This window comes from Lepus europaeus, chromosome 2, assembly GCF_033115175.1.
Source record: "Lepus europaeus isolate LE1 chromosome 2, mLepTim1.pri, whole genome shotgun sequence".
NCBI classification, from domain to species: domain Eukaryota; kingdom Metazoa; phylum Chordata; class Mammalia; order Lagomorpha; family Leporidae; genus Lepus; species Lepus europaeus.
In genome coordinates, this window is record NC_084828.1 from 172439125 (window position 1) to 172450156 (window position 11032).

An 11032-nucleotide genomic window follows, 5' to 3' on the forward strand; every position below is an offset into this window, starting at 1 on the left:
CTAGTGATCTTGAACATTTTTTCATGTGTCTGTTGGCCATTTGGATTTCCTCTTTTGAAAAATGTCTATTGAGGCCCTTGGCCCATCTCTTAAGTGCGTTGTTTGTTTTGATGTTGTAGAGTTTCTTGATCTCTTTGTAGATTCTGGTTATTAACCTTTTATCTGTAGTATACTTTGCAAATATTTTTTCCCATTCTGTCGGTTGCCTCTTCACTTTCCTGACTGTTGCTTTTGCAGTACAGAAACTTCTCAATTTGATGCAATCCCAAATGTTAATTTTGGCTTCGACTGCCTGTGCTTCAGGGGTCTTTTCCAAGAAGTCTTTGCCTGTACCTATATCTTGCAGGGTTTCTCCAATGTTCTCTAATAATTTGATGGTGTTGGGTCATAGATTTAAGTCTTTAATCCATGTCGAGTGGATTTTTGTGTAAGGTGAAAGGTAGGGGTCTTGCTTCATGCTTCTCCACACGGAAATCCAATTTTCCCAGCACCATTTATTGAATAGACTGTCCTTTTATCAAATGCTTTCTCTACATCTATTGAGATAATCATATGGTTTTTCTTCTGCAGTCTGTTAATGTGGTATATCACAATGTTTGTTTTGTGAACACTGATCCATCCCTGCATACCAGGGGTGAATCCCACTTGGTCTGGCTGGATGATCTTTCTGATGTGTTGTTACATTCTATTGGCCAGAATTTTATTGAGGATTTTTGAATCTATGTTCATCAGGGATACTGGTCTGTAATTTTCTTTCAATGCTGCATCTTTCTCTGGCTTAGGAATTAAGGTGATGCTGGCTTCATGGAAAGAATTTGGGAGGATTCCCTCTTTTTCAATTGTTCTGAATAGTTTGAGAATTGGAGTTAGTTCTTCTTTAAATGTCTGGTAGAATTCAGCAGTGAATCCATCCGGTCTGGGCTTTTCTTTGTTGGGAGGGCCTTTATTACTCTTTTAATTTTTTCTCAATTATGGGTCTGTTTAGGTTTTCTATGTCTTCCTGGCTCAATTTAGGTAGGTTGTATGTGTCCAAGAATCTGTCCATTTCTAATAGATTTCCCTGTTTGCTGGCATACAAGTCCTTATAAGTAATTTCTGATGATTCTTTTTATTTCTGTAATGTCTGTTGTTACGTTTCCTTTTTCATCTCTGATTGTATTGATTTGAGTCTTTTCTCTTCTTTTTTTAGTTTGTTGGGCCAATGGGTTGTCAATTTTGTTAATTTTTTTCAAAAAAACAGCTCCTTGTTTGGCTGATTTTTTTTGTAACTTTTCTTGTATTCAGTCCTATTGATTTCTTCTCTGATTTTAATTATTTCTCTTCTCCTACTAGATTTGGGTCTGGTTTGCTGCAGTTTTTCTAGATCCTTGAGATGCATTGAAAGCTCATTTATTTAGTGCCTTTCCAATTTCTTGATGTAGGCAATTATTGCTATTAACTTTCCTCTTAATACTGCTTTTGCTATATCCCATACGTTTTAATATGTTGTGCTGTTATCCTCATTTACTTCTAGAAAGTTTTTTATTTATCTTTTGATTTCTTCTATGACCCAGTGTTCATTCAGGAGCATGCTGTTCAATCTCCATGTGTTTGCACGTGCTCTAGGGATTCCTGAGTTGCTAATTTCCAATTTCATTCCTTTGTGGTCTGAGAAGCTGCATGGTATGATTCTAATTCTTTTGAATTTGCTGAGACGTTCTTTGTGGCCTAGTATGTGGTCAATCCTAGAGAAGGTTCCATGTACTGCTGAGAAGAATGTAAATTCTTTAAATGTAGGATGAAAAGTTCTATAGATATCTGTTAGATCCATTTGGGCTATAGTGCCGTTTAAATCTGCTGTTTCCTTGTTGATCTTCTGTCCTGTTGATCTGTCTATCTCTGAGAGTGGAGTATTGAAGTCCCCTCAGTACTATTGTATTGGAATATAATTCTCCCTTTAAGTCCCTTAACATGTCTTTTAAATAAACCAGTGCCCTGTAATTAGGTGCATATACATTGATAATCATTATATCTTCCTGTTGAATTGATCCCTTAACCATTATATAGTGCCCCTCTTTATCTTTCTTAACAGTTTTGCATTAAAGTTTATTTTTTCTGGTATTAATATGGCTACACACGCTCTTTTTTCATTTCTGCTGGCATGGAATATCTTTTTCCAGCCTTTCACTTTCAGTCTGTATGCATCTTTGTTGGAAATAAGTGTTTCTTGCAAGCAGAAAATAGATGGGTTTTGTTCCTTAACCTATTCAGCCGATCTGTGTCTTTTAACTGGACAGTTCAGACAAATAACATTCAATGTGACTATTGATAAGTAGTAACTTTGCCCTGCCATTTGCCAAAGATTTTTTCTAATATATGCTTTGAACTTCCTGTGATCTTTTGCTGTGCGGTTTCCTCCCTTTACCTTCTTTCATATTGATGACCATGTTTCTGTGTTTCTGTGTATAACACATCTTTAAGCATCTTTTCCAGGGCTGGACGAGTAGCGACAATTTCTTTCAATTTCTGTTTGCTATGAAAGGTCTTAATTTCACCTTCATTCACAAATGAGAGCTTTGCAGGATATAATATTCTGGGATGGCAGTTTTTCTCTCTTAGTACCTGGGCTATGTCTCGCCATTCCCTCCTAGCCTGTAGGGTTTCTGATGAGAAGTCTGCTGTGAGTCTAATTGGAGATCCTCTAAGAGTAATCTGACATGTCTCTCTTGCACATTTTAGAATCTTTTCCTTATGTTTCGCTGTGGTGAGTTTGATTACAATGTATCGTGGTGAGGATCTCTTTTGGTCATGTTTACTAGGGGTTCTATGAGCTTCCTGTACTAAGATGTCTCTGTCCTTCCCCAAACCCAGAAAGTTCTTTGCTAGTATCTCACTAAAAAGGCCTTCTAATCCTTTCTCTCTCCCATGCCTTCAGGTTTTTTAATAGTATCCTGTAGATTCACAACAATATTTTTTAGATTTCTAATTTCCTCTTCTTTTCTTTGGTTTGACTGTATACTTTCCTGTTCTCTGTCTTCTAAGTCCGATATTCTCTCTTCTGTTTCACTGACTCTGTTTTTAAGGCTCTCAAATGTGTTTGTCATTTGATCTATTGAGTTCTTCATTTCATTTTGATTTCTCCTCACTACCACACTTTCCGTTCTACTAGTTTCTGCATTTCATTTTGATTCCTCCTTAAGATTTCATTTTCATGAGAGAGTTTTTCTATCCTGTCCAGTAAGGATTTCCGTAATTCAAGAATTTGTTTTTGAAAACTTCTAAATGTTCTTATCATAAATTTTTTGAAATTCGTATCTTGCATTTCTTCTATCTTATCCTCTTCATAATTTTGGCTTGAGGTGTCTTGTTCATTTGGAGGTGTCATAATGTCTCCCTTGTTCTTGTTTCCTCAGTTTCTGCATTTGTTGCTTGGCATTGTGGAGATATTCTTTGGATTCTTCTTCCCTTGCTGTGGTGTTTTTTTCTTGTTATACTATGACTGTATTAAGTGGGCTGTCTGCTTTTGATGGAGACGTAGAGGCTTGAGATGGGTGTGGCCTGAGAGCTCTATTTGGTTCTTCAGTGTTAAGGGTGTGCCAAAGGTGACACACACAGGTTAGGCATGGTAAATCTCTCTCTCTCTCCCTCTCTCTCTCTCTTTTTGATTCAGAAGCAAAGTAATTCCGCACAGCTGAGTGGAACTGAAGGTAGTCAGCTTCCAATCTCTGGCTCCTGTGGGTATAACATTTGCCTGCTCTTTCCCAAGAACCACACAGGGAATCTGCGCTGCCCTCAGTGTGGGCTCAAATTCTCCTGCAGTCTCCCCCTGGGTTGCCAAAGTTACCGAATTGTAGCGTCTCTGGAGAGTACTCATGTGAACTCCATGAGTTCTCTCCCCCACCGTCTCTTTTTTCACAGTCTCAGTTCATTAGCTCCACACATTCATTAGGTCCTAACCTCCTGTTATTTCACCCCCACACACACAGAGTCAGGTTTTTCTGCTTGGCTGAGGGCGGACACAGTCCTGAGTTTGTGCAGCTTTTACGTATGTCCAAGATGGCGCCTGCTCTTTGTGTTGCTCGGCTTTGAGAGGTGAGCAGAGAGAGAGAGAGAGAGACGCGTGTCTGTACCAGTCCTTTTTTTTATTTTCCTCTCTCTTCTAGTTAGCCTGATGAACTTTCCCCCACGGGGCTTCAAGCCTCGTTCCCTGTAGGCTCCTCCTTCCACTTTCCCACCAGTGTCTCGGGCTACTGAGGTTCGGCTCACCTCGCGTTCCGGTGCTGGTACATAGATTCCGTGGCTGGTGTCCTGAGCTGTGGGCTCCTGTGCCCTCCATGCAGGTCCACCATGAATCACTAGTTCCGGAAGAGCTTCCTCTGCTGTTTCTTCCCCAACTCTTCCTTGAACCTGCAGTATCTCCACTTTTATTAAACTGTATCTTCCTAGACTATCAGTGTGCTCCCTTCCTATTCAGCCATCTTGCCAGACCCTCTATATCCTGCCACTTTATCAAATTCTTTTATGAGTTCCAATAGTCTCTTAGTGGAGTCTTTTTATTCCACTATATATAGAATCATGTAATCTGTGAATAATGATATTTTGACTTCCTCCTTTCCAATTTGTATCCTTTTGATTTCTTTTTTCTAGCCTAATGGCTCTGGCTAAAACTTCTAGGGCTATCTTGAATAGCAATGGAGATTGGGTATACTTGTTTGGTTTTAGATCTTAGGGGGAATGTTTCCAAATTTTCCCCATTCAATAAATGCTGCCTGTAGGTTTATTATAAATTGCCTTGACTATTTTGAGGAATGTTCCTTTTATACAATATTTTCTTAAGTTTTTCATCATAAAACGATGTTGTATTTTATCAAATGCTTTTTCTGCATCAGTTGAAATAATCATATGATTTTTGTTCTTCAGGTTGGTAATGTGAAATCACATTTATATATTTGAGAATATTGACCCATACATGCATATCAATGATAAATCCCTCTTGGTCTAAATGAATTACCTTTCTGATGTGTTGTTGGATTTAATTAGCTGGCATTTTGAGGACTTTTATATCTACATTCATCAGGGATATTAGTCTGCAATTCTCTTTCTTTGTTGTATCTTTTTCTGTTTCAGGAATTAAGATAATGCTGGCCTCCTTCCCATTCAATTGATTTGAGAAGAATTGGAATTGGTTATTTAAATGTCTAGTAGGATTCAGCACTGGAGTCATCCAGCCCTAGCTTTTCTTTGTTGGGAGGGACTTTATTACTGATTCAATCTCCATCTTGGTTATTGATATGCTGAGGTTTTCTATGTCTTCATGAGTCCACTGTTGGTAGATTTTACATGTCCAGTAATATATCCATTTCCTCTAGATTTTTTCAATTTGTTGGCATATAGCTCTTTGTAGTAATTCATGAGGATTATTTTTATTTCTCTGGTATCTATTGTTACATTTCCTTTTTCATCTCTGATTTTATTGATTTGAGTCTTCTCTCTCTTTTTATGGCTAATTGAGCAAATGGCAATCAATTTTGTTTATTTTTTAAACTATCTTTTTTTTGTTTCAGTGTTGTTTATTTCTTCTCTAATGTAAATTATTTCTTTCCTCTTACTAATTTTGGGTTTGATTTGCTGTTGTTTCTCTAGTTCCTTATTATGTATTGATAGCTCATTTATTTGGTGCCTCTCCAATGTCTTGATATAAGCACCAATGGCTATAAACCCCCTCTTAGTGCTACTTCTGTGTCCCATGACTTTTGGTATGATGTATTGCTATCCTCGCTCATTTCCATGTATCTCTCATTTGACAAATTGAATTTCTAATATTTCATTTTGATTTCTCTTCAAAAATCTCAATTTCATGGGACAATTTTTCATCCATGTCATGTATATATTTTAACTCAAAAATTTGCTTCTCATTTCTTCTGAGTATCCCTATGATTAATCTTCTGAATTCCATTTCAGTCATTTCATCAATCTCTTTGTCTTCACATCTGAATACCGAAGTGTTGTGGTATTCCTTTGAGAAGGCATATTGTGTATCTTACTGAATTTCTGCTTTTCTTTTTAGGCATTTGTGGAAGCACTTGTTGTTTTTCCCTTAGATGGTTTTTATCTTTGAATTATACTCCTGTGGCTTACTGGAGTGTCTGCCCTTCTAGTGGATAGCCAGAGGCATGTGCTGGGTGTGGCCAGGGAGCTCTTCTCAGTGCTGCAGGGTGGGGCAGATATCCAGGGTGACACCCAAGTTGGGCAATGTAGATCTTCTGGCTGGCAGAAAGGAGGGTATGATCACCTCAGTGAAATCACACCCTTACCACTTCTTCAAGGTGATCAATGCCTGGGAATTAGCCTACAGTGGGTGCATGGATCGTCTGCACTGGCACATGAAGCACACAGGATCTGTGCAGTCCCCAATGTGACCATGGATCCCCTGCAGTGACCCACATGCAATCAGGGAGATCTGAGTGTGTGGAACTGCCCACAGTGATTGCTGAGAGACACAACTACACCCTGTGCAATCTCGTGGAATCACAGAGTTAGGAAGCTGTCTTATTCTTATAAGAAATCAAGAGACTAACCAAAAGATTAAATTCTAAAGATATATCACCACACATATTTTTGTAATGAATTTCCTGTCAGAACACAGGTGTCATGGAAACCACCATTAAAATGGGAAAAGAAACAGCTCATGTCAACATCATCATCACTGAGAGATTTGAGTTAGTCCACCCTACTGGCCATCTGATCTATAAATGTGGTGGCATCCAGGAAAGAACCATTGAAATATTTGAGAACAAAGCTGTTGAGATTGGAAAGAGTACCCTCCTGTGTACCTGGGTCACGGATAATCTGAAAGTTAAGCATGAGTTCGGTATCACCATCGACATCTCCATGTGGAAATCTGCCACAAGCAAGTGTTCTGTTACCATCATTGGTACCCTAGAACGCAGAGTATGTATCACAAGCATGATTCCAGGCACATCTCAGGCTGATTGTGCTGTCCTGATTCTTGCTGCTGGTGCCAGTGAATTTGAATCCGCTATCTCCAAGCATGGGAAGATTACTGAGCATACTCTTCTGGCTCACAGGCTGGGTGTGAAAAAGCTAATTGTTGTTAACAAAGTGGATTCCAATGAGTGACACTACAGCCAGAGAGATATGAGGAAATCATCGAGGAAGTCAGCATCTACATGAAGAAAATTGGCTACAGCCCTGACACAGTAGCATTTGTGCCAATTTTAAGCTGGAAAGGTAACAAAATGCTGGGGCCAATTATTAATATGCCTCGGTTCGGCTGGTGCCACGGCTCAAAAGACTAATCCTCTGCCTGAGGCGCCAGCACCCCAGGTTCTATTCCTGGTTGGGGTGCCGGATTCTGTCCCAGTCGCCCCTCTTCCAGGCCAGCCCTCTACTGTGCCCAGGAGTGCAGTGGAGGATGGTCCAGGTCCTTGGGCCCTGCACCCACATGGGAGACCCGGAGAAATACCTGGCTTCTGCCTTTGGATCAGCGCGGTGCACTGGCCACAGCGTGCCAGCCGCAGTGGCCATTGGAGGGTGAACCAACGGCAAAGGAAGACCTTTCTCTCTGTCTCTCTCTCTCACTGTCCACTCTGCCTGTCAAAAAATAAAAATTAAAAAAATTTTAAAAAAGAAAGTCAGCTTTGCTCCAGTCAACACCACAATGCAAGTGAAGTCTGTCAAAACACTCCATGAAGCTTTGAGTGAAGCTTCTTCTGGGGGCAATGTGGGCTTCCATGTCAAGAACATGTCTTCCAAAGAGATATTCATCATGGCAATGTTTCTGGTGACAGCAAAACAGGACCCATCAGTGGAAGCATCTGACATCTGACTTCACCACTTATCCTGAACCATCCAGGCCAAATCAGCGACACAGCTCACATTCTTGCAGATTGGCTGAGCTAAGGGAAGAGATTGATGACCCTTCTGGTAAGAACTGGGCAGATGGCCTTAAGTTCTTGAAATCTTAAAATGCTGCCAACAATGATTTCTGGCATGCCTGGTTGTGTTGAGAGTGCCTCTGACTCTCTTCCTCTAGGTTGTTTTGGTATTCTTGGTACGAGATGGAGAATTGTGGGTATCATCAAAGCAATGGAAAAAAGTCAGTGGGAATTTACAAGATCACAGAGTCTGCCCAGAAATCTCAGAAGGATACATGAATATTATCTTCAATACCTGCCACTCCCGTCTTAATCAGTGAGGGAAGCATAGACTTAGAACTGTTTTTCTGAATTGGCCACTTACATTTAATACTAAGAAACTACTTGATGATAGCAACATATTGTAAAACCTTCAGAAGGAAAGGGGCAAGTTTTGTGGACTGGACCATGCTGTGTGTGTGTGTGTGTGTACATGTGCGTATATGGCAGTTGTAAGTAATTTTTTAGAATCAGTACTGTTTAGTGGAAACAACTGGACTAAAAGTGTCTCAAAGAATTTTGAGAACCTTTAAAATAAACTTTAATGAGTAAAAAGAAATAATACTCTATAAAAATATTGGTTATTGACCACTTTCTTGGTGATAAGATAAGTTCACCATTTTACCTATGTTCAACATATTGTCTTGAACAGATTTCAGATGCATTCTTTGGAGAAAAATTACAGTGTTGAGGTGGAGAACATTAGGATTGCCACTGATCTGTAGTTTTAAGCACTCATTAATACAGAATTCTAAGATTTCATGAGTGTGCTATGACTCATCTTTCCAGAATTGACTTCTACTTCTTAAATGGCTTGGAGTTGGAAAGCTAATAATATACTTTTAAAAGTATGTAGTAAATTCATCTTCATGACAAATTATACTTGCATGAAAAGACAAATGCTCTCAGAAAAAAGACTCATATAATTACAGAAAAATCTATTTGAAGACATTGGAAATTAGTGTAGCCTTAAGTGTCAAAATTTTTGAGAAAAGACAACTAGAAAAAGCAGTCAGGAGGTATCAGTGGCTGGTTTTCCATTACAGCATTTCCTAGCTCTGCCAAACCATTGGTTAAGGACTGAGGGAGAAGTCTAAGTGGAGGGTTGCCATTAAGGAGAAGAGACAAACAGAAATTTTGGCAGAAGTTCAGGTTGGAGACATAAGAATTAAAGATGGGTGGAAAAAAGGTCAGAGTGAAGGGAGAGGCAGAGAGTTGCACAGATGGATTTGGCTTGTTTCTCCTGAGAACACACATTAAATCCTGAAGCTGCAAGTGGCAACAAATCGATAATGAATGCAAACAGGAAGTGATATTTTGACAATCTTATGCAATGGAAAAACAGTGATCAGAAGTTAGGAGTAAGCAAGAGGAGCAAACTTGAATTGCACACTGGGCTTTCACTAGGATTACTGGTGGCTGGACTCAGAACATCAAACCTAAGAAGTGGAAACTTCCCAAAACTCACATCAGTGCACATTACGATAGAACTGAGATGCTTAACGTAAATGCTATTTTCATATCCAAGGAAAAGGAGAACTGTGCCTGGAGGATTACACACTTTAAAGACTTCATACACAAGACCAGACATCTACTAAAAATTATGTCCAGGACAAAGGAGCAAAATAACAAAGCAATAAGAAAAACGAAAAGGTAAAAAATATAAGCAAGCCCATGAGTCATGGAAATACAAATTAACATACAGGAAAATGAAAAGAGTTGACAAAATAAATAAAGTGAAGAAAATAACATAATATTGAAACCTAGAGAACTATTAAGTTATAAGAAAGATATTAGGGGGCTGGCACTGTGGCGTAGCAGGTAAAGTCGCCGCCTGCAGTTCCAGCATCCCATGTAGGCAGTGGTTCCAGACGCGGCTGCCCCATTTCCGATCCAGCTCTCTGCTATAGCCTGGGAAAGCAGAAGATGGCCCAAGTCCTTGGACCCCTGCACCCATGTGGGAGACCCAGAGGAAGCTCCTGGCTCCTGGCTTCATCTCTGCCCAGTTCCTGCCATTGCAGCTATTTGGGGAGTGAACCAGTGGATGGAAGATCTCTCTCTCTTTCTCTCTCTCTCTCTCCTTGTCCTTCTCCTCCTCTCTGTGTGTAACTCTGCCAAATAAATAAATAAATCTTTTTTTAAAAAAAGAAGGATATTAGGGCCGGCACTGCGGCTCACTAGGCTAATCCTCCGCCTGTGGCGCCGGCACCCCAGGTTCTAGTCCTGGTTGGGGCGCCGGATTCTGTCCCGGTTGCCCCTCTTCCAGTCCAGCTCTCTGCTGTGGCCCGGGAAGGCAGTGGAGCATGGCCCAAGTGCTTGGGCCCTGCACCCGCATGGAAGACCAGGAGGAAGCACCTGGCTCCTGGCTTCGGATAGGCATAGCTCCGGCTGTAGTGGCCATTTGGGAAGTGAACCAACATAGAGAAGACCTTTCTCTCTGTCTTTCTCTCACTATCTAACTCTTCCTGTCAAAAAAAAAAAAGATATTAGATTATATTCAGAATGAAGATCAGAAAGAAAAGTGAGGGAGTGAGAGGAAAGCATGTAAAATTATGTATGATACAGAAAATTTTTCCAATATGCACCACCGGAATCACAAAACAGGAATTAGAAACTGATGGAGGAAAAGCAACACAAGAGAGCTTCAACAAAGGTCACAGAAAACAGAATTAAAAAATAAGCTCATGTTGATTTACAGAAAATTGAACCCATACATCTGAGGAGTATTTGAAAAGTAATGGATATATATATATTATTGGAATCTAGCATTGAATTTCAAACTTTTTGCTCAAATCAACTGAATTCCATTTTTTCCATGAGTTTTTTTAAGCACCTTCATATTTGAAGGGACAATGGCTAAACTTTTTAAAAACTATTGGAATAAATACATCAACCTACAGATTCAAAAAGCTTTATGAGTTATGAGAAGGATTAGGATTACTGTTCACCTGACAGCAAAAGCAATGAAAACTCCCAAGCATAGATAAAAAAGGAAAGTCTTAAAAGTATCAGAATATCAAGGTATATGATTTTGTAGAAACAAGAATAGGATTTACGGTTTATTTTTCTACAAAAATTATTTAAGCCAAAACTAATGGCAGGATCGGTTTAAATTT

At 39.6% G+C, this 11032-nt stretch overlaps 1 pseudogene; it reads left to right on the forward strand.

Annotated features, from left to right (window-relative positions):
- The window catches only part of LOC133752247 (elongation factor 1-alpha, somatic form-like), a 101396-nt pseudogene extending 93240 nt beyond the window's left edge, over window positions 1–8156 (forward strand).
- The last annotated feature ends 2876 nt before the right edge of the window (window positions 8157–11032 follow it).